At 37.2% G+C, this 22319-nt stretch overlaps 1 protein-coding gene across 1 annotated transcript in view; it reads left to right on the top strand.

Moving 5' to 3' along the window:
* Positions 1–22319, top strand: part of LOC129218296 (EH domain-binding protein 1-like) — a 200683-nt gene that overhangs the window by 14609 nt on the left and 163755 nt on the right. Inside the window, exon 2 of the mRNA XM_054852529.1 lies at positions 9973–10053. The gene's annotated coding sequence lies outside the window, so the exon portion shown is untranslated. The remainder of the gene's footprint in view (positions 1–9972; positions 10054–22319) is intronic.

Here is a 22319-nt window from a genome sequence, read left to right as displayed (position 1 = left end):
ATCTGCTAATTCCTCTGCACATTCAACTAAAATTTTCGGATAAATATTATCTGGCCCCAGAGCCTTAGTCTCTTTAATTTTTTTCAAATGTAGTAAAACGTCATCCCTGGAAAATACAAAGTCCTCAAGCTGTACTATAGCTTGTGTCTTGTTGTTAAAACTGTCTACTCCTTTGCTCATTACCACCTCTTCCGGTAAGCTGTTCCAAGGTTCCACTACCCTGCTAAAATAATTTTTCCTAATATCCATGTTAGCCTGAGATTTAAATAGCTTAAAACAATGACCCCTTGAAGAAACAATGACCCCTTTGTCTAGAAGTCCTTCATCTTCAAAGAATTCAGTCTGATGACTGATGAGTGTTATTTTTGGATAAATCTTTTTCTGTGTGTATGTGTGTTTCTTTTGTATTTTGTGTATTATTATAGTTTTTTAAAATTTTTATCTAGTTGTAATTTTGTTCCGAGAGACGATAATTTTCCAATATTAACATCGTTTTTTCTTGAGCAGGAGAGCTTTGTGTTTGCTTTTTATTAGCCCTTAGGTTTGAAAAAACGACAAACTTGACTAAATTAAATCTTGTTTGTTTCTCTTATTCATTTTCTTTTCAATATGCTACACAATTATAATAATGTAAATATCTGAAAATAAGTTTTAATTGATTTTGCTTTATTTCTATCCAAATTTTCAAGGCACTATATAATTTCTGAATATTATCTTGCCAAGTATAAAGTCAAATAGCGAGACATGACAACAAACCAATACTGGTGACAACAAATTACCATTTGTTATGCTAACAAGAAAAAGTTTTGTCAAAATTTAGTACAATTGAGGCAAATAATTAAAAATGTAATCATAAAATACTACTGCAATTGATGGTTGGAATAAGTTGTTCATGGGACAAATGCATTCAAGATTACATTCGAAATTACCTTTCACTAAAAGGAAAGTGAGTGATCAGGGAAAGGAAAAAATAAATAAAAACATGGTGCACAAAAGCACACGAAAATGCGATTCATCTCACAATCTAGTAACGGCAATATCATTTTGCAATCTTTCCTCTACTTTTGTTTAATGATATTCTATTAGTGTTTTGAAGCCAAATATTTACATCAATAAATTGATTTTGGTTCTGTAGCAAGGAAAAAGGAATGTACATTTAAAATATACGAAGAGATTTAGTAAGTTAAATTGGAAATTCCTTAAACTATTCCTTATTTTCAGCTAATACCGAAAATACCGGTATTTTACCCCAGCAAATACCGATATTACGAAATTGCAAAATTGCTCGAAATACCGGTATTGCAATCACTAGTGGTGATCGTAGGGAAAGGGATAAAAGGTTCGGGACCGTTTCCCTGGAAATTTATCGAAGTTGGACTTTTAAAATCATCACTTAAGGCTACCTTTGGATAGAGAAATCTCTCCCCTTAGGAATTTCCCTTGGGAATGCTTTGAAATTGAAAACTTTACGGCATAGTTTAATGCAATCTTTGGAGAATTGCTAACAATCACGTTAGATAAAGAGTAGAGTTTGGAGACGTCTCTTGACAATTTTTTGACATTGAGGTTTTAAAAACCAAATTTCAGGCTAAATATTGACTTTAAATCTTGGCTTTTCTGTCACAATTGCACAACAATAAGAGTTCTGATGATATTTGGAGCAAGTCGTATTCAAGATCATACAGCACGTTGTTGTAAATTGTATATAACCGAAAAATTTATCCTTGTTGAATCTTTCCACTTTTTCCGCTAAAAATAAATAAAATAAATATATACACTGAATTAAAAAAAAACAGCTTTGGGGCCCCTAAAATTTGGGTGCTTTGGGTCATTTTTCGATTTGCTCATGCAATAGTTACGACCTGAGATGAGGCCTTCATTTTATTACTCATCGTACTAACAGACAATAATCATTGAAAATTTGTTCTTTGAGGCCCCAGCCCCATTACCCATTCAAAGTTCGTAGCTCCACACTGCCAGATTAAGCGTCAGTTAAATATTAAATTTGAACGTTTTTTTTCATACATTTTTTCACTTGTTTATAAAAAAGAAAAAAAAATCTTTTAGCGCGGGGTCCCTGCTAACGCAGGGCCCAATTTGATTCTTTTGCTCTAATCGGTTAAAGGCCGGCTCTGTCAACACCAGAACCCCGCAATCTATAATAGAGAAAATCAACAAAAAATACACTTTGTTATTCATCAGTAGTGTTACAATTTATTCTGTCTCTCAAATTGCTCCGAAAATAGTCACAACACTGGGGAGGGGAGGGATTACATATTAATCAACAGCAAATTTTACATAAAATGTAATGAATGCTACATTTATTGAGGCACCCAGATCAGGCATGTGTCGTTCATGAACAAACCAGTCAAAACGAACTTAAATGAACAGGTGAGAACAATCTCCTAAAAAAGAATGACCATTTTTTTGAATGGTGAACAGTTTGGGACCTTGTATTGATGTATTAGTAATAAAATTTCATTTTTTAAATAATTACAATAACAATCTTCAAATTTTTAATTCTCAATCCATCGAAAATTTACTTTTTCTCAACACAGTGTTCATTTTGAAATATTTAAAATTTTTGTTTTATTCATAATTTTTGTTTAACTTGTAGTTCATTTGTATTTTTTCAATATGTCCATAACTAATATTTTGTGCAACGTGTTGCTACTAACAAAATTTTTACTTTCCACTTTCTATCCCACACACCTGTTAAAATCCTTCTCTCTCACACTTTTTGTTGCCAAAACTATTTCTGAAACTTCCTTTTATCTCTTTTTCTGACTATCACTTTGTCTTCTATCTATAACGTCCTTATTAACTACCATCTATATTAATTTGGCTTTCTTTTCAACCATCTCTAACCCAGATCAGTAACATTTTCTACCTGACGAATGAATCAATTTGACATCATCAGCAAAACAATTTATGTTTGCAGAAATATTTTCATGAATATCATTCATGAAAATAATGAACAAAAGAGTACCTAGAATTGATCTCTGAGGAACCCCACTCAAAATCTCACTCCAGATGATTGATATCCCTTACAATTACTCTCTGTTTCCTCCCAACCGCCCTATAGCCAGGGCTAAGGCAGAAATACTTGAAATACACCATCAGCTCAGTCAATTCCAGCCAAAGACTACAGTTTCGTGCTTAGTAGCACTCATCAGCCCGGCTTAGGAAGTGACTGAGCTGGAAGTGGAAACTCACGGATAGGGCGATAACTTACTGAATATACCATGCCTTGCCTTCAAGTTGAACCGAACCATTGCTTTGGTCACTCGTCTGGTCAGTGCTAATTCTATGTTAGCTACTAGGTTTGGTTGGCACTCTTAGCTTTCTTAAGAGGTTTTCCACCTCCAGCCCAGCCACTTCCTAAGCCGGGCTGATGTGTGCTTATAAGCACGAAACTGCAGTCCGCTGCTGGAATTGACCGAGTTGGCGGTGTATTTCAAGTATTTCTGCCTTAGCCCTGACTATAGGACGGTAACTTTCTAAATATTAGCAATGATATTCTACTAGGGAAGAAGTTCCACTCCGGTAGAAACTTAAGTTCATTGCTTTTCAAGCCGTGGTGGAAACATGGTTTCACAAAAAAAGCCAACATCTAGGGATAGTTTGGCAAGGCAAGTTTGGGGAAAAGCGTGCTTGAATAAAAGGAAGGGCACTTAATTGCCAATGTGGATGGCACTGCATTCTCTGCCAGGGGTCTTCTCTCTTCGCTGGACTCTTAAAAACTGAAAGGGAAGTAATTAAGTCTCAAGCCCTTTTGTCCAATGGGAAGGCTTCATTGCTGAAAAGTAACAAGAAGTTCCGTCTGGAACTAAACGAGCCTATTTTCCCATACATCAATATTGACTTTCAGGTATCTGATCAATATTCTCAAAATTCGCTATAATTGCAAATTATTTCAAACGTAACTTATTAACCTTTTAAGCCGACTTCTAAAAATAAAATATGACGTGCTCATGTAAAGAAATAGATGCATGAAAATAAATGAACGAACAAATAAAGTAGTAGCCCCTTTTAAACAAAGCAGCTAATATAGTATTTTCCATTCAAGGAACTCTTTTTCAAAAAGATTGAAAATTAATTTTTGCTTGAAAATAAATACATTATATCAAAAAAAAAAAAAAAAAAAAATCGTTTCATTTTTCCATTGCCAAAAAATAATTAAAAGAAAGAATAAATTTACCTTCCAAAATAAATAAACAACAACAAAATGTCAACTGAAAAAAATAATTTTCATTCTCGAAAAAAAAAAAGAAGTCGTCTGCACTTATCTTTATGTTAAAACATAAAAAATTCCAAATTTCTCTGTCAAAAACTGAATAAATAAACTAAAACATTAGAATGAAAATAAAAACAAATCATATCAACAATAATTATTTCACAGTAAATACCATGACTGCTGAGTGGGAGTCGAAGTCCATCTCATTTTGGGATTAAGGAGCCTGAGCCTGGAGTCGAATATTTTTTTTAATTCAAGAACTCTAAGTCGGAATCGGTCACTTTCTCTCAAAGTCTGCAACTCTGCCGATGTTTATTGAGTAAGAGTCAGATTTATTTTTACTAAAGGAGTCGGAGACAAAGACTTGAAAATTCCAAGAGTCGGAGTCGGTCATTTTCCCTCGGTGTGTAAATTTTTGTCAACGCTACAGAGTCAGAGTCCGACTAATTTTTTGGTACAAGAGTCAAAGTCAGCGGCTCTAAAATTCTAAGCACAATTAAGTAGCCTACCGTGAAAATATTTGGAAATCAAAATTTCAAAAATACAATTTCAGTCTAATTTTGGTGGTAACAAACTAGAACAAGTGGGAGTTCAGGGACCCATTCCTGGAAATTTTTAGAAATTGATGTTTTCAAAGTGCATTTTAAGTTATCTTTGATAACATTAGGGAAAGGTTCAGGGGCTGCGCCCAGAACTTTTTCATACTCAAGTTTTAAAAATGTAATTTTACGCTATATGTCAAGACAGTACGGGAGAGAGAAATGTTTCGGAATTGAGGACCTAAAAATGAATTTTGTGGCTATGTCTGGTGATGTAAGGAGAATGGGAGTTTAATGGCGCTCCCAAGAAGTTTTTTGACATTGAGGCTGTTTGTGGTTTGCATATTTTTGTGATATTCAACTCTGCTGTTGTAGTATTTTTATTTCTGTTATTTTATATTGCTCGCTAGCGGAAATAAAAGAAATGTTCTAAAGCTCAATTTAAAGCTATCTTTCCTGATGTTACAATGAGCTTTCAATCCTAAAATCATATTTTAATATTATATTTTGCAATATAAGGCATAGAAAGGGGAGGGGGAGTTCCTTGTTTCAAAATTAAAGTCCTAAACTGACCATTGTTAGCTCTGATCAACCAAGTTTGGGCGAAGGGGTAGATAAGCAGCGCTGCTCTGAAATATTTTTGAAATTTTGGTCCTAAAAAAGGAATTTTAAAGTACTCTTAGTATGAGAAATTAATGTACAGTAGGTGCCGCTTAATGTCATCATGGTTATTGTTATCATTCTCTTAATATTACACAGTCCAGTCACATTAATGTGACCACCACGTACTTTCCACGTTAGAGTTAAATGACCAATCACAGAAGGCAGGTGGCAGCACAGTGCAGTTGAGCGTATATAAAGGGTGTGTGAGGGCTGGAAAACATTTCAATCGTTGGCATAATGCAGAAACGAAGCGATTTATCCAACGTCGAAAAGAGCATGATCATTGGCTTTCGGGCCAAGGGTGGAAGCATTTTCGAAACGGCTGAGTTTGTGAACTGTTCGCGTGCCGCCGTGGTAAAAGTGTACCGTGCATGGCAAAATGGGACTGTCCAAAATCAGTGACGTGGCAAATGTGGTGCACAATGGGCCATAGATGACAGAGGCGAACGACGGTTGCGGAGATTCGTTCGGGCAGATAGACGGGCTACCGTTGAGCAACTGACCACCAAAATGAACCAAGGGGCTACCAAAAGTGTCTCCCAAACTACTATTCAGCGAACATTGCTGCGTCTGGGCCTCCGAAGCAAACTCCTGGTTCGTGCACCTATGCTGACTGCTGTTCATCGACGACGAAGGCTAGAATTTGCATGCTAGTACAGCAGCTGGGCGTTCACTGAGTGGCGACAGGTAGCGTTTTCAGATGAATCGCGTTTTATGCTCCATCGGACAGATGGACGTTGGCGTATAAGTCGTGAAACCTCTGAAAGGAACCACCCTGCAACCATTGCCGGAACGGTCCAAGCTGGAGGGGGGAGCATTATGGTCTGGAGAATGTTTTCCTGGCATTCTCTGGGTTCACTGATCATTGTGGAAGGCACGATGGATCAATACTGTTGGCATAAATTAAAGTTAAGTTTAAAATCCAGAAGTTAAGATATTTAAACTAAGCCAACATTAACTGGCCGTGTAATGTCAAGTTGGAGACAAGCAAAAAACATGTTTCAGAAAAATACATTTATTAAATATGACTAGAATAACATCCCCATAAAATACACCCCCAAAATATCATAACAAAAGTGGTTCCAGAAAATAAAGAAAAATGTCACCAAAATGTCGATGCAATCGCTTGCCACTCCGAAGGATCAGCTTGAAGACTCACTAAAGGTCCGCCGAATCACACTTCAGGAATGTCCGTACTGAACAGGCAACATTACACAATTCGTAGATCGGTGAACATCACAGGTAGACACGTGGAACTCACTTCCCCGACATTTTAATTGGCCGGACACAACACAACTGTTTCTTCACCTGGACTCACTAATTCCAGGACTTGGAAGATTAAATATCACATACCACAAAAAACCCCCGCTAGCATCGCGGGGAAAAACCCCCCCCACACGTGAGCCGGACTAGGCTTCACGATCAAACACAACAACTGGGGATCGTTGAGAGAAGAGAAGACGAGAGACTGATCGCTGCCACTCGCCACAATATATATGTTTTATCAACCAATGAGATTCCATGCCTCGATGACGTCACCACACTAACTTCTTCTTCGACCATCACTCATTTGCATATTCCACTGCCGCGAATATTCGTACTCCTCTCCATAGCACGTGCGGTCAACGAGTGGAATTAATTCGAGTCGATCAGGTGACAACTCAACTTTTCTGAATCGACACATCGAGACATGCAATCTCCGATGGTTTCAGTAAACAGTCGCCATTAATTATGGCGTGGGAGAATCGTCGATTGAAGTGTTAGCACCAACTAGTTGACAGGTTCTACTTTTACCAGACTGGGCTTAAAGTAGGTACACTTAACTTTAAATTATTTTCTTTAAATTATCGGCTGTGGACCGAGAATAAAAACTAAATAAAATAATATTTTATGCTAACAAATACAAGTACGCATCTGTCCCTGCGGACCATGTCCACCCCTACATGCGCATTGCTTTTCCTCAGGATGATGGCATCTTCCAGCAGGACAATGCGAGGTGCCATACAGCTGCTAGTGTACGTGCGTAGTTCGAAGAGCACCAGGATGAGTTTACCGTCCTCCCCTGGCTAGCAAACTCACATGACTTAAACCCAATCGAGCATCTGTGGGACCATCTCGATCGAGTTGTTTGCGCCATGGATCCTCAACCGCGTTATCTAGCGCAGCTAGCCACGGCATTAGAGTCAGCATGGTTCAACATCCCAGAGAATACCTTCAGGGACCTAAGTGACTCTCTTCCTGCACGTCTCGCAGCAGTCCGATCTGCAAAAGGTGGTTATTCTGGCTTTTGACAGATGATCACATTAATGTGACTGGACTGTGTATATATCAGAATCACAAAGTCCCGGAGCACTTCTATATTAATGCGTGTTAAAAAGGTCTGATATTGTAATCAGTGTTTTCGTTTATTATTACCACTTTGCATTAACTTTCAAAATTTTCCCTGTTTTTGTTCCTCAATCAACAGAAATACAAAACCAAACCCTGACAAGACTAACTTTCTGTGTAGCATTTTGTGGTTTTCAATAGCAATGCAAACTTTTTTTTGGAATGAAACAATAGGAAGTTCGTTCTCTATGACCACAATCTCCTTATAAGACTCCTTTCGTTTGCATATGAAAAAATTCAGTTTCTCCGCATGTTGCAGGTATGGATATAGGACCTCCATGGTTGCAGCTGGTGAGCTCCTCCCACTTTGAGAGAATTAATGTAGCTTCCAGAAAAACAAGTTCCCTTCTTATTAGTAAAGCAGAAGAATTTTTCTCCCTGTCCTTAAAACCTTACCTTAAAAATCCTACCTTTAAAACTTCACTCTAAACGGTCATTTTATCCATGGAGAAAAAGTGCAATAATTTAACAGTCAAGGAATAAATTGACATTTTAAAGAGCTTAATGCAATTTACCCATGCTGAATCAAGGAATGGTGCAGCACAGCTAGAAATTCTCTCTCCTCACCCATTACTTTGTAAGGTACTAAAGAATCGTGACGAGATTGAAAACAAAGCAAAGCTAAATGAAAATTTAAACAACAAGCAAAACGTTGCTGGAAAAAATGGTGAAGTTTAATCTGCTGTTAAACTGGTTTACGAATGTCGGTGAAAAGAATGCGCCAGTAAACGGGCATATATTTTACTTCACTTATTACTATATGTTTAAAAGTTGCATAGTTTAATCTTCCTTTTTATGATTCAGATTTTTCCATTCTGATAATTTAGTAGTTTATAATTTAAAACTGTGTTGAATCATTGTAGTTTTAATTTGCGGTTGTAAAAATTAATGCTTCTTAATTGAAAAAAAAAAAATTATTACTTTGTGTCTCCTGGTTTCTTTTCCATTATTGTTATCAGTCAGGCAATGTTATCAAATTGTATTTGTCAGAAAGTGATCCCATTAAGCAGTGCCTACTGTATTTACATATAAGGGTTTTGGCTTTTTCAGATTTAGTTTGCATTGGAGTAGACAACCTTGACCCCCCCCCCCCAGAAAATGTCGAAATGACGGGTCCGCTATTAATACAAGTTTAGGAGAGTTGCAATTGTCCCTTGCAATTTTCTAAAAAAACTTGAGACCAGTTTTAAGCCCTCTTTAATCTCATGAAGAGAAATGGGTGGCAGGGGTCATGAACTCGTTTTTGGAATTGTGTTTGAGTGATATACAGACCTTTATAATGCCATCCTATTAAACAATTCTCTATAAAACGCTCACCTTTTCAAAAGTAAAGAAAAATGTTTTTCAGTTAAAAAACCTGTACTTCATTTTGCCTTTTAAATGTAATTCTGTGGCAAATTAAATTTTGAGAGTATTTCCTTTATTAATTCAGAGCATTTAAATGATAATTAGTATTCACAATAAATAAGTACGAGATTTTTGTTGTAAATGCAAACCATGAACACAGTGAAAGTGAACGATGATGCACTTTCTTTTTTAGTTATGAAACTTATTATTTGTGAATGATACTATACGTTAAATTACGTAATTTGTGCTTTAATATTCGTTGCAGTAAAAACTTATTTCTATGTGCAAATATATTCACATATTCTGAATATTAGTTTCAAAATTTGTGAAATTATCTATATAATGCGAAAACCTATAACACACACAACCTTTGGACCCAAGGTGTGTATTATAACGGTCTTCTACTGTATTTAAATTTAGCTTTGCTCAGTAGTTGCTACCGAGAAAAGGGCTGAAGATCGCTTTCTTCAAATTAAAAAAAAAGGAAAATCTAATAGGGCCCATGATTTTAAAAATGAATCCGCTTTTTTTGAAAACCCCCGACTTCATAAGTCGACAAAGACCCCCCCCCCCCCCCTGAGTTTTTATATTTTGTTATCTTTATTAAGCAAATAATTTGTTCAGATAAGAGTTCCTTTAGTGGAGATGAATTATGCTGATGAAGTTAAGATTTCAAATTTTGTTGAATGATTATAATAATAATAAAAAAAATTGTTCTAATTATTTGTTTTGTAAGAACATAATTTTATGTGATAAAACAATTTAAAAGCTTTTGCTAAGAGTTATTTTAATCTCTAGATTGAAGAAATGGGCTGTTATATGATGTTTTCTGATTTGGATAGCAATAATGGAGCCTTGGCTAATTAAACCAACTAACATGTAAGTGGCGATTTAAATCGAACTTATGAAGCACTTGAATAAGGGAAAATACAGCAAACAATTTTAAAGTTCAACACATGTATTTTATTGTTTTGCAACTTAAATTGATGTACAGTCAGACCTCCATATATCAAAGTAGCAAATTGCCGGAAAAAAATTTGATGTATAGAAATTTTGATATAGAGAGACGATCTTATTTTATCCTGAAAATCTCCTAAAACATTACAATTAAAGCTAATTTTCGTGTATGAAACCTAATTTCTAATTTATACGAGCATTAAATGAAAGTTCAGTGAAGCACCGTTTATACGTTTTTGAAGGGACCGTATGAAAAAAGCGTAATGAAAAAAGCGTGTAATAAGTGAAAAAACGTATAGTAGGTCTACGTTAAGGTGTATTAAATGCTTCAGGGACAAATTAAAAAAAAATGTGTAGTTGATAAAAACGTATAAAAGAGAAAAGTATAAACAGTGCTTCACTGTAATTAAAAGCATGACAGAAATTACATTTTTGCGCCTTCATACATCTTCCTTCTTCAACAATTCAACTTGATTTGCAACATTAGGGGTTTTCGTTTTGAGAATGTAATCGAGAGAAAATTAAAAAATCAATCTACTTAACTTGAATGATTTTAACTGCAGCTAAAATGCCTAGGAATGATAATCAACAGACAAAAGGGATAACTTGAAACTGATTTGACAATGTTACTGGTTACAACTAAGATACTTGAAATAAGCTTGAGGGAATTTAAGAACTCCAGAACAAAACAAAGACCTATCTACACACCCCTCAACCCCAGATTCCTTATGAGTTTTGTAGCAACTTTTAGTGAACATAATTTTCTCCCCTAACCTTTATTTTTCATGAGATAAACAGCCTAAAGTGAAAAAAAAAAAAAAACTACTAATGTCTCAAAAAAAAATTTGATATAGAGAGAGTTTTTCGATATATAGAAACAATTTTTCTATGTAATGAACATAGAAATTTACTGGGATTTTGATATGTGGAAGTTCCATATATGGAGGTTCGACTGTATCTTAATTTAAAATCATTCTTAAATTTTGAAAATATTGTAGCATTTTAAAATTTAGAAAGGAAATTTATGTAATATTGAGTCATTGAAATCGAGTAATGTTATTGGTATGTTTTGTGATCTAGTTTTTGGTACTTTTCTTCCCTATTATTTTTTGAATATATGTATGTACCGTAATTTCCGGAAGAAACGCCGCATCGGCGTAATCGCCGCACCCCCCAAAAAGCCTATCGGGGGGGAAGAAAAATGCTCTGAATCGCCGCATCACCGTAATCGCTGCGGCTAAAATTGCCGTGAACCATGTGATTATGTTATTATTAAGACACTTTAGACAATATAAAAAACTAGAAAAAGCACGCTTTTGCAACAAAATGATACAAAAAGTAAATAATAAATAAGTTTTGGATGATAAGAACGTATCATATTAAACAAAAAAAAATCGACAACCTACCTTTTTATCCATATAAGTTAATCACAACTAAGCAAAAACTGCATGAAACAGTGAAATATCGAAAGAGAACATTTATTACATATAAATCATAAAATAAATACAAAACTATAAATAAATATTAATCATAATCGTCAAAATCCTTCAAAGTCTGACTCTTCACTGTCAGTCACAAAATGATAATTACAGAACAGTTCATCATCAATGTCACAATCATCTAAATCCTCATCACTTTCATCACCATCGTTTTGAATACTTGATGAGGACGAGCTTTTCTCATAAATTCCTGCCGCGGTAAACCCCGACAGGATCGCCGATACTTTAACAGCATTCCAGGCATTGTTTACCCATTGGGCAACTTCCTCATATGTTGCGGAACGCATCTTCCCGCTTTTTGTGAAAGTATGGAGGCCATCGCTCATCCATTTCTCCCACTGCTTTCGAATTTCACCCTTAAAAGCTTTATTCACTGAAATGTCTAGAGGTTGCAGAATTTTTGTCAACCCGCCAGGGATTATGCCTAAACTTGTTGAAAGTTTCTTGCAATGGGTTTTAACAGAGTCCATTACGTGGGAGCGCATTGAGTCCATTATTAGCAACCCCTTGGGTTGAAAAAAGGAAACTTTCCGGCGCTGATACACTCTTTCAAGCCACCGATGCATGACGTCTTCGCACATCCACTCTTTCTCATTTGTGCAGATCTCTACGCCGGAAGGGAAATTCCCTTATGGAAGAGTTTTCCGCTTGAAGATAAGGAGCGGCTTTAACTTATCGCCGTTAGCCGCACAAGCCAAGACGCACGTGAAGGCGGTTTTCTCGTGGCCTGTAGTCGTGATGGACACCGTTTGAACCCCTGTTCGATCCACAGTCTTATTGGGTGGACAGTCGAAGCTAAGGGGTACTTCGTCCATATTAAACACTTGTGAGGGAAGAAGTTGATTTCCCTCAATTTTTTCACGAACGTACCTCAAGAAAGTTTCTTTCTTCACTTCCCAATCGCTTGGCAGCTTTTGTCCCACAGTAGTTTTAGCACGAACTGAAATTTTTTTTCGTTTCATAAATCGATAACACCAGCAAGGTCCGCCAACAAAATTTTCGATGTTCATCTCGCAAGCTAAGACCTTCGCTTGTAATCGTATCTTAATTGTAGAGACGGGCAATCCATCTTCCCGTTGCCTCATGATCCATTTTTCCAGTGCGTCCTCCAGTGCAGGCCACTTGACAGTACCGGTTCTTTTCGCCCTTTTTAATTTGGGCATGCTCTCCAAATCTTTTTTCTCCGCTCGCCACCGACGAACGAACCGCTCGTCAACTTCGAATTCTCGTGTGGCAGCTCTGTTTCCGATAACTTCCGCTCGGGAAACAACACTCAACTTAAAGTTTGCGGTGTAGCTTTTGTAGCGCTTGGGAGCCATAATTAAGCGAAAGCATGAGCAAGAAAATATAGAAAGAATAAGCACGTTGCACGTGTCGCAATTGCGGAAATAACTATGCCTATTGCCTAGACAAGTTCAACAAGTTTCCGCAGTGTTGCCAGATTCTTCAGAACAAAAATTCCAGAAAATTAGCGCAAGGCATATACAACGTCAAGGCATATACAACGTCGTGCGTTAAATAATTTAAAAATAATAAACGGCTCGCTTTGAACAGTTTTTTAGTATAAAAAAATACTTAAGATCATTTGTTTCTAAACTGGTAATAGAAAAAGATCTTCAAATTTTGCAAAATATCCGGTCGAAGTAGCAGTTAAGAAATTTTAGATGGCCAGCTTGTTTGGCGAGGATGGCAAGATGCCAAGTGCAGGGAAACGTTGAGATCCGTGTTTTTCGTCCTTGAACGACGGAATCGTGCTTGTGTTAGCGATTTAGAAACGGGAGGGGAGAATGGCTGAATGATAAACTGAGCGGCGTGAAAAAAAAAATGTTGATCACAATCGCTGCATTCGCAGAAACGCCGCACTTCAAAAAATTTAACTTTTAAACACGTAAGCGCCGCGGCGCGTCTACCGGAAATTACGGTATATGGGTGAGAATGTGTCCTTGAGACACTGCCTTGTCTGTTTGTTTTTATCAATAACTATAGAGGCAACTATCATGGAATCTTTTATGTTTGCTGGTTTCATCTGTTTCAATTGTATTACTTATTTTCTGGGAAATAGTATATTTTACTTTTATATGTATTTTCATATGTAGGCTATGGCAGCTACTAGTGCTGACTTCATGAGGCTTGGGGGGAGAGATGCGGTCTTCCCTAATTATTTGTGTTTGTCTTTGTATGTGTCATTTTTTAGAGGGAGTGGCAAGTGCTTTCGCTTTTTGTGAAGACAAGTTTCTTTTTGCTCAATAGGTGTCATGGGTGCAAGACCTTCCGTCTTAGGACGGATTTCCGTCTTGGACAAAATTTCCCGAGACGGAGGTCGGGACGCAAAGAAGTTCGATGACTTTCCTTCAATATTTACTTAAAAAAGAAAAATTGAGTATTTGAAAAATATGCTTTGATATTACTGTACTGTTCCATAACCACGACTTTACATTGACATTCTCTCGATTTTCCGCCATGGGCTTTTTTTTGTTTTGTTTGCAACGTGCTTTTGGAGGAGTGGCTTTTAGACTGTTTTAGGTTGCTTTGTTATTTCCAACTCACTGCATTGCAGACCGCGGAGTTGCTCACTATTCTCCCTGATTTCTCGCCTCTATTTGAAAATTTAGCCTTTTCTCTTGATCATCCTTTTGTTTCTTTTTCATTTGAGGTTTTTTTTTTTTGTAAAAAATGTCTTAGAGTTGAATCTGAATCACCGATTGAGAGTGATTGCTGACAGAATGAAATGTTTACGCCTCAGCAAAGAGCGTCTACATACCATGCAAAACAGGAACTATCAGGGTCTTTAAAGATTTTAATGAAAATGGGAATGCTGGAAAGAATCGGGGGAAAATTTCAAGCTGGTTTGAAATACCGATGGGCAACTGTTCCTGAATTTTTGACATGTTTCTGATAAAATATTCTAAGACTTGAGGAATTACTAAATTACAATGTCTTTCAATTTAACACTCGCTAGACTGGAAATATGGAAGGAGGAGGGGGGAGAGAAAAGGAAACGAGAATAAATAACAGCAGCACGAATTTGCGAAAAAACACTGCTCTTGCAAAGAGGGAAATTCCGCAAATTCACCCATGATACTGAGGTCCTAAAACGTTTGCATCTTTGACAATCTAAGCGGGGGGGGGGGGGGCTTCTCAAGGGCTCCATAATAAAATATCGAAAAACTGAATTCAAAGTCATTTTTGAAGCTGGGAGTTTTTTGGGATTTTTAATCTGCAAACTCTTAAGAATTTAAAATTCAAAAATTTTTAGACTATCTTTAATGATGTAAAAGTGGGGAGGGGGAGGTTTTAAAAAAATTGGAAACTGGAGTCTTAATAACACTAACTTAGGCAATATTTGGTGAATTGATGAGAGATGGTTTTGGTGTTCTAACCAAAATATGTTTTGTAGCTGATGTATTAAAAACTATTTGAGGCTGCACTTACACTGGTGTGCAAAAATTAAGGACGAGACGGTTTTTTCAATGTAACTTTGTTCAAAAGCTTTCCAAATCAACACATTTAATACCGTAAGATCCCAAATATGTAAGGACATGAGTAATGTAAGCAACACTTACTAAAAGAAAAATCAGAGGGATAAAAAGAAGCTTTATTGAAAAGGTAGCATGGAGCACAATGCGACTGACGGCCGAAACATCCCTGTGATGGGTGTCCAGCAAGAAACATCCGGTCTTTAGTAGGGGATATGATCTCCCCCGACTACTAGGCAGGTTTCACAGCGTCTGCCCATGCTGAGAATGAGGGTGTCAATGAGTTCTGAGGCATTGTTGCCCATTCGTCTTGCAGCACCAATCGAAGCTCCCGAATCGTTACTGGTGGTAAGGTACGAGCTGCCAAGCGTCTGCCTAGAAAATCCCATACATGCTCGATGGGATTGAGATCCGGAGATCGTGCCGGCCAATCCATACGTTCAATATCCTCACCCTCTAAGAGCTGTTCGGCAGCTACTCTACGATGACATGGTGCATTGTCGTCCACGAAAAGGAACTGCGGACCCATAGTGCCTCTAAAAAGATGCACATATGGAAGAAGAATCTCGTTACAATAACGGGTCCCGTTGACTGAACCTGCGTCGAAGATGTGAAGGTCTGTACGACTACCAAGCATGATGCCTCCCCAAACGAGAACACCGCGACCTCCATATCTGTCCCTTTCAATGATGTTCGAGGGATGATTGCGGCTTCCCCGCTCTCTCCAGACGAGTATGCGATGAGAATCGCTACTCAGATTGAATCTGCTCTCATCTGTAAAGAGTACTCGTCCCCATTCATTGTCTCTCCAATTTTGGTGTTCCCGGCACGACAGAGAACGCCTTCCCCGATGGGCAGGTGTTAGAGGTACACGCCGTATAGGGCGTCGTGCAAACAGACCACCACCGTGCAGTCTTCTAACCGCGGTAAAACGTGATATCGATCGTCCAGTCGCCTGTGTTGTGTGTCTAGCTATTTCTCCCGCTGTCTGCCGCCTGTTTCTTCCGGCCTGTAAGACAATATACCGGTCATCTGCGGGTGTGGTTCCTCGTGGACGACCACTACTGAACCCCCGGATAGCTGTTCCTCTAGTTTGAAATTGTCTCCAAAGTCGTGAAACGTTGCTTTGAGCAATTCTGAACTCTGCAGCCTCACTTGTCACACTGCGGCCTTCCTCCAACTTCCCAATGATTCGACCTCGGGTAAAAGCATCCAGATGTCGTCTAACAGATTGATTATTCACCATTTCTCGCTGAGGCAGCAACTCGGTGTGATTTTAACTGCTATACGGCGTGCAATCTCTTTGCCAGAAATACTGATCTTACACTGACAACATGCTTTATACTACTCAGACACTTACCCCATTACGTCTGCCTGCATATCTGCGCATGTGCTACCGTACATCACCTTACTTAATCTCCTGATTGGTCTTTCTGTCCGCTCTGCCTCTTCGTTCAGCTGATATGCTAATTTTTCGACTTTGTCCTTAATTTTTGCACACCAGTGTAAACTTCTTAAGAGAAAAGGAATTCGGGACCCTCTCCTGAAAAGTGTTTGTAATTGAAGTCTTAAAACTTTTAGGCTGTCGTTGGCAATGTCAAGAGGGGGGAGGGGGAGCTCTCTTTAGGCGAAATTTCGAAACTGGAGTCGTAAATGTTGGGCTAAATGCCTTTATTTTTGTTTCTTGAAGGATTTCACCAATATTGTTTTAAAAAAATTGTAACTTACCTTTTGCCATTCCGGGAAAAACCTTGCACGGGAAATCCCATCCACCTGCCACCGACACCCAAATGTTTGAGTTTGAATCGGAAGTGTTCGGAAAAATATGTATAATTGAGTTTTCGCTTGTGAGAGTTTTCTTTTCTATTTTTATATGTCTTTTAAAATGGTGTCACTCACAAATTGATGTAAAAAATGCTTACCTATATGCTGACTTAGAGGAACAAATCTACATGAGACAACCAGAGGGTTTTGTCAGTAAAAGCCACCCTAATTTTGTCTGTAAATTGAAGAAGTCTCTCTATGGACTACACCAGTCCGGAAGAAACTGGTTCTTAGAAATAGACAGTGTTCTTTGTGGTTTTGGTTTTCAAAAATTAAAAGGATGTAATTGTGTATATCATAGAGACAAAGACACTTTTCTTCTTATTTATGTAGATGATATAATAATTCTAGCAAAAAATGAAAATTTAATTAAAAAGGTAATTAATGAAATTAAAAGTATGTATGATATTAAAGAAATGGGGAAAACCAGAAAGCTACTGGGGATTGAATTTGTGGAAGATAAAAATAATCTCTTTATTCACCAAAGCTCTTACATTTCGAAGGTCTTGGGGTTATTCTCCGATTACTATGTGCCAAATTCAACCCTCCCAATCTCAAAGGGTACAGTTTTGTCGAAAGACGACTGCCCGAAAACTGAGGAAGAAAAAAGGGAAGCAGAAAAGCTCCCATACAGAAATTTGTTGGGTTGTATGGCATACATAGCGGGAAAGACCCGGCCTGACATCTCTTATGCGGTGAACATTTTTTCCCAATTTCAAGCAAATCCCGGAAGGAAGCATTGGGATTTTCTATTAAGATTGCTAGGATATTTAAAGTATACAATATCATACAAACTAAATTTAAGCTCAATCAGTAGTGTAGATTTACGGGGATTTTCCGACTCCGATTACGCCGCTAATCGGGAAGATAGTCTCAATGGGGGGATCAATTTTGTGTATTGATCGGGTCCCAATTAATTGGAGGACATTTAAACATAAATGTGTTGCGTTATCCACAATGGACACAGAATATATATCACTTGGTGAAACTGCAAAAGAAATGGTCTGGCTGAAGAGGATAATTGCAGAAATAAGTGAATTAAATATTGAAAACCTCCAGCTTAGGGATACAGTCATTTATTGTGATAACACTGCAACAATTGATTTTTCTAAGTCTCCCATTGAGAATTCCCGTACAAAACACATTGATGTAAGGTACCATTTTTTAAGAAATTTAATTGAGCAAAAGATTTTTTTGATTAAATATGTGAGGACAAATGTAAACATCGCGGACATTTTCACTAAACCCCTATCTAAGAATTGTTTAAATAAGCTTTGTAAAATTATATTTAATTGGGATTAACTTAAAAGAGAGGGGCGTATCAAATTTTTGAACTATTTTTCAAATGTATCTTTTGTAAATATAATATGAATGTAGTTAAGTGTTTTTTAATGTGTATAATGTGGTTTTTGATGAAATTCCTTCAAGAGGGGGGAACTTGTTGGGCTAAATGCCTTTATTTTTGTTTCTTGAAGGATTTCACCAATATTGTTTAAAAAAAAATTGTAACTTACCTTTTGCCATTCCGGGAAAAACCTTGCACGGGAAATCCCATCCACCTGCCACCAACACCCAAATGTTTGAGTTTGAATCGGAAGTGTTCGGAAAAATATGTGGCACGCTATGATTGGTTGCCGTCATTCGGCAGAAGTCGGTAAACTTCCGACAAAGCACATGTTGATCACATGAGATAACCATGTTGAGGTGTTGGGTGCTGAATGTCGAATTAAATAAGAATTGTGCAACCTGCAAGCTGTGTTTTCCGGGGTTGAGCTGTTCTTGCAATATGCAAATAAGGTAACGTCACATTGTTACGAGCACGGTCGGATCTGGCCATAAATACGCAGACCGGCCATAGCTCGATCTCTCTCACTTGTCTTCTCGTTTTGTGTTGTTTGTGAATGTGTTCGTCCATGTCCTCATAAGTTTTTGCTACTGGCCTCTCAGGTGAGGTCTGATTTTTTCTGAATGATTCGTCATTGATGTCCTCAGTTTTGGGAGCGCATGCTGTCATGACGTTCATAAAAGTGAAAAGTTATAGTCCAATTTAAGTGGGTCGTTTGGTCTTCAAAGCAAAGAAAAGGATCGTGTCCATCTTCGATATTTTCCTGGATATGGTGAATTTGACTCCTAAGGTGTGAACTGACCTGCGTGCAATTCTAGGGAGATTGTGATGCCCTCCTTCTTCCTGTGGGGAATTCACTGTGGAACGTCGACAGGACTTTTGACATCTGCATTGACTTATTGTAAGATCTTTTTGACCTAGCATAATTTAATATTCTTTGGAGGACTAAACTATTGTAATGTAACTATTTTATAATACATGTTAAATAAATGTTTTTCAGTGTTAAAAAGTGATTCATGTTTTATTTTCTTCGGGCAGACCACTCCCTCAAAATTCAGTTGGAAATGAGTTGCCTAATTTTCAGCTTAGCTGTATGCTATTAACTCTATAACACCTAAATTATATCCAACAGTAAAAGCGAACCTTTAGACCATCTTGGGGGTTCAGGGTCCCCCATCCCCGAAAAAAATTCAAAGCTGATGCATTCAGTACTTAGCTTTGGGTTATCTTTGAGAGACTTAAGAAGATGGAATTCAAAGATTTTCTCTCAATAAATTTTAGAACTTAAATTCTTAAAACTTGGGTGATGAAAAGAGGGAACCGTAAATTTAAGTCAAATTTAGTGAACTTAGGGGAGGGATTTCTGGAGGGGGGGCACTCTCCCTCGAAAATTTCTCCATGCTGAAGTATTGAAATGTTAATTTGACTATTTTTGAGTGGGTTAAGAGTTAAGGAATTCGGCTTTGTGTTGTCTTTGGCGATGTGGGGAGGGGAGTTGCTCTTTCAATGGAAAAATAAATCTTAAACACAAACTTACACTGCCTTTAATAAACACAAAGAAGAGCGGGGGGGGGGGGGGGGAGGTATTCCGCCGTCCAGCCCGAAGTACTTCCGTTTCTGAAATTCTAAGAGCTCTGTTTTGGGCTATCTTTGGATGACTTAAGGGGAAAGGGAGTAGGAAGCTTCTTTCAAAAGTTTCCGAAATTAAAGTATTAAAACTTTTAGGCGGTCCTAAGTCATGTATGTAGGTAAGGGGTGTGTGTTTCTAGAAAATAATTAGAAACTGAAGCCTTAAAACTCAAATTTAGAAGATTTGTGAATGCAGAAAAAGGGGTTTGGGAGTTCTCTTCCGATAATTTTTCGATGCTGAAATATTCAAAACGCCACTTTAGGCTATATTTGAGTGCCTTAAGAGAGATGTGATTCAAGGCCCTCCCTCGGGTGAGCATTCAGTTCCCTATTGCTTTTTTTTTTCAATTAATCAATATTGGAAAGTGTACCTCGTTTAAAAAATGTATCTACTTCACTGAAGTGTTTTTTTTTACGGCTAATTTCACCACCTGCTATCTTATAAAAGAATTCTTTTTCAAATGAAGACTGTGAGGGGGAATGGTGCCAGTTTATTATAATTAGTCGCCCATACCCTTCTCCCCCCATATCCTTCTTTTCTGGTTTGTTGGCGTTATCTTGGGTAGACTTTCCGATCATAGCTGATTTATGTTGCAAAAGTGAAAATCTTATGTTCCGTTTGATTTTATTGCTGCAATAAATATGTTTACGATCGGCAAAAATCTAATGGCGGGAGCCCCGAACACTTTTACAACTAACGTTTTCCAACATCGTCTAAAATTGCGTTTTTGGAACTTCAGTTTCGAAATATTGCCGAAGGAGAGTTTCTAAACTCCATCCCTTCAATAATGTAGTCAAAAAGCGTATAAACTTTATGGAAGATGAAGTACAATTTCATTTTTAAAGCTTCAATTTCGGGGAGAGTCCAGAGCGCGCCCCCCCCCCCCCATCTCTTTCTCTAATATTTCTGAAGGTCGGATAGTGTGATTTTGTGACTATCAGTTTGAAAAAATTGATGTAAGAGAGTTCTTGAACCCCTCCTTTCCCTGAACTTTACTAAAATGGCTTATCATTGCATTTTTTTGACTTAAATTTAAAAAAAAAATCTGGGGGAGAACCCCCAGACCCCCTTTATTGGTAGTTTTTAGGTTTTGGAATTATGATATCAAAATGCTTAAATATTACAATTTAAACTAACTTCATGTTGTTTACAAAAGTCAAAAGTTTAAAATTAAAATCAAACAGATTCCAAAACTGGCATAGTTAAAATATCCAACATTTATATACAGAAATTTTTCCTTAAGCTCACATGCTGGGGTGGGGGTGGGGGCTGGGAATATTTTCTGTCTGGAACACATCACCAAACTTGCACTCATGATAGGTGTCATTGTCATGTGCATGCGGCACACGGCCCCCTCCTCTTTGATTTCAGGGTGGCCCAAAATCTCCTTAATTTATCATACTAATGAAAAATAATGAATGATTTCACTCAGAATCTAGAGTACAATGATATAATTGATATTTTTCTAAATGCCAAAACAAGGAAAAAATCTCTTATTTGTTGATAAAAATTCCCCTTAAAAATATAATCTCTTTGCAAATCCTAAAACCACTCAATTTTAGTCTGTAATTTATTATTAAAAGTTACATCATAGATAATTTTGATATTTACAGTTTACTGCAACAGGCAAAGTTTAAACCACGTCTTACATAACTATTCTGCCGTGTGCAGGTAAAGGGCAGTAACTGCAAATTTTTCATTTTTTTTGCATTTTTGTCATCTATTGTACGTTATCTTTATTGTACAAGCTCGCTTATTTGGTTTCCCGCTGAAAAAAAAAGCACGAAAAAGACGTCTAATTCCAACATTTCCCTATTGTTAGTATAAGCGCTTCTTCAAGTATCTCAAAAACTCATTTCTGCAGATACTGCCTTTTACCTGCACACGGCAGTATTGTATACTATATCTCTTCTACTTTTTAAATGTATGAGGTACCACCAAGTTTAGCGTAATTGTGTTACTACACAAGCATCGAAATATTTTATAGCTTCATTATATAGATTATGTGGAAATAGGGGGGGGGGGGGTGAGCACAAAATGAATTTCGTGCCCAGTGTCTCCAAAAATCTGAGTCTGGCCCTAGAGGGGCGCTGAAATAGAAATGTGCTCCATGTGCAATATCAGAATGATCGGGCTCTGATGAAACTGTGTAAACAATGTACAAATGGTTTTATTTTCTTTAATGGTATAACTAATTTTTTTGAAATTTTTATATCTTAATTTTCATTGTTCAAAACTTTTTAAATGCACATATTAAATGTTACATTTTTTGAAACTTGTTTTTCTTGTTGATAATGTAATTTAAACAAATGTCGCAAAACTGCTTTTCAATTTTACTGAACTACTCCACAATATCAAAATTTGAGGGGCAGTACTGTTCCTAAAAATAAATACTTATTTCTCACACTGTAGGG

This window comes from Uloborus diversus, chromosome 3 (assembly GCF_026930045.1).
Source record: "Uloborus diversus isolate 005 chromosome 3, Udiv.v.3.1, whole genome shotgun sequence".
Lineage (NCBI taxonomy): Eukaryota > Metazoa > Arthropoda > Arachnida > Araneae > Uloboridae > Uloborus > Uloborus diversus.
This window is presented reverse-complemented; position numbering and strand designations above follow the sequence as displayed.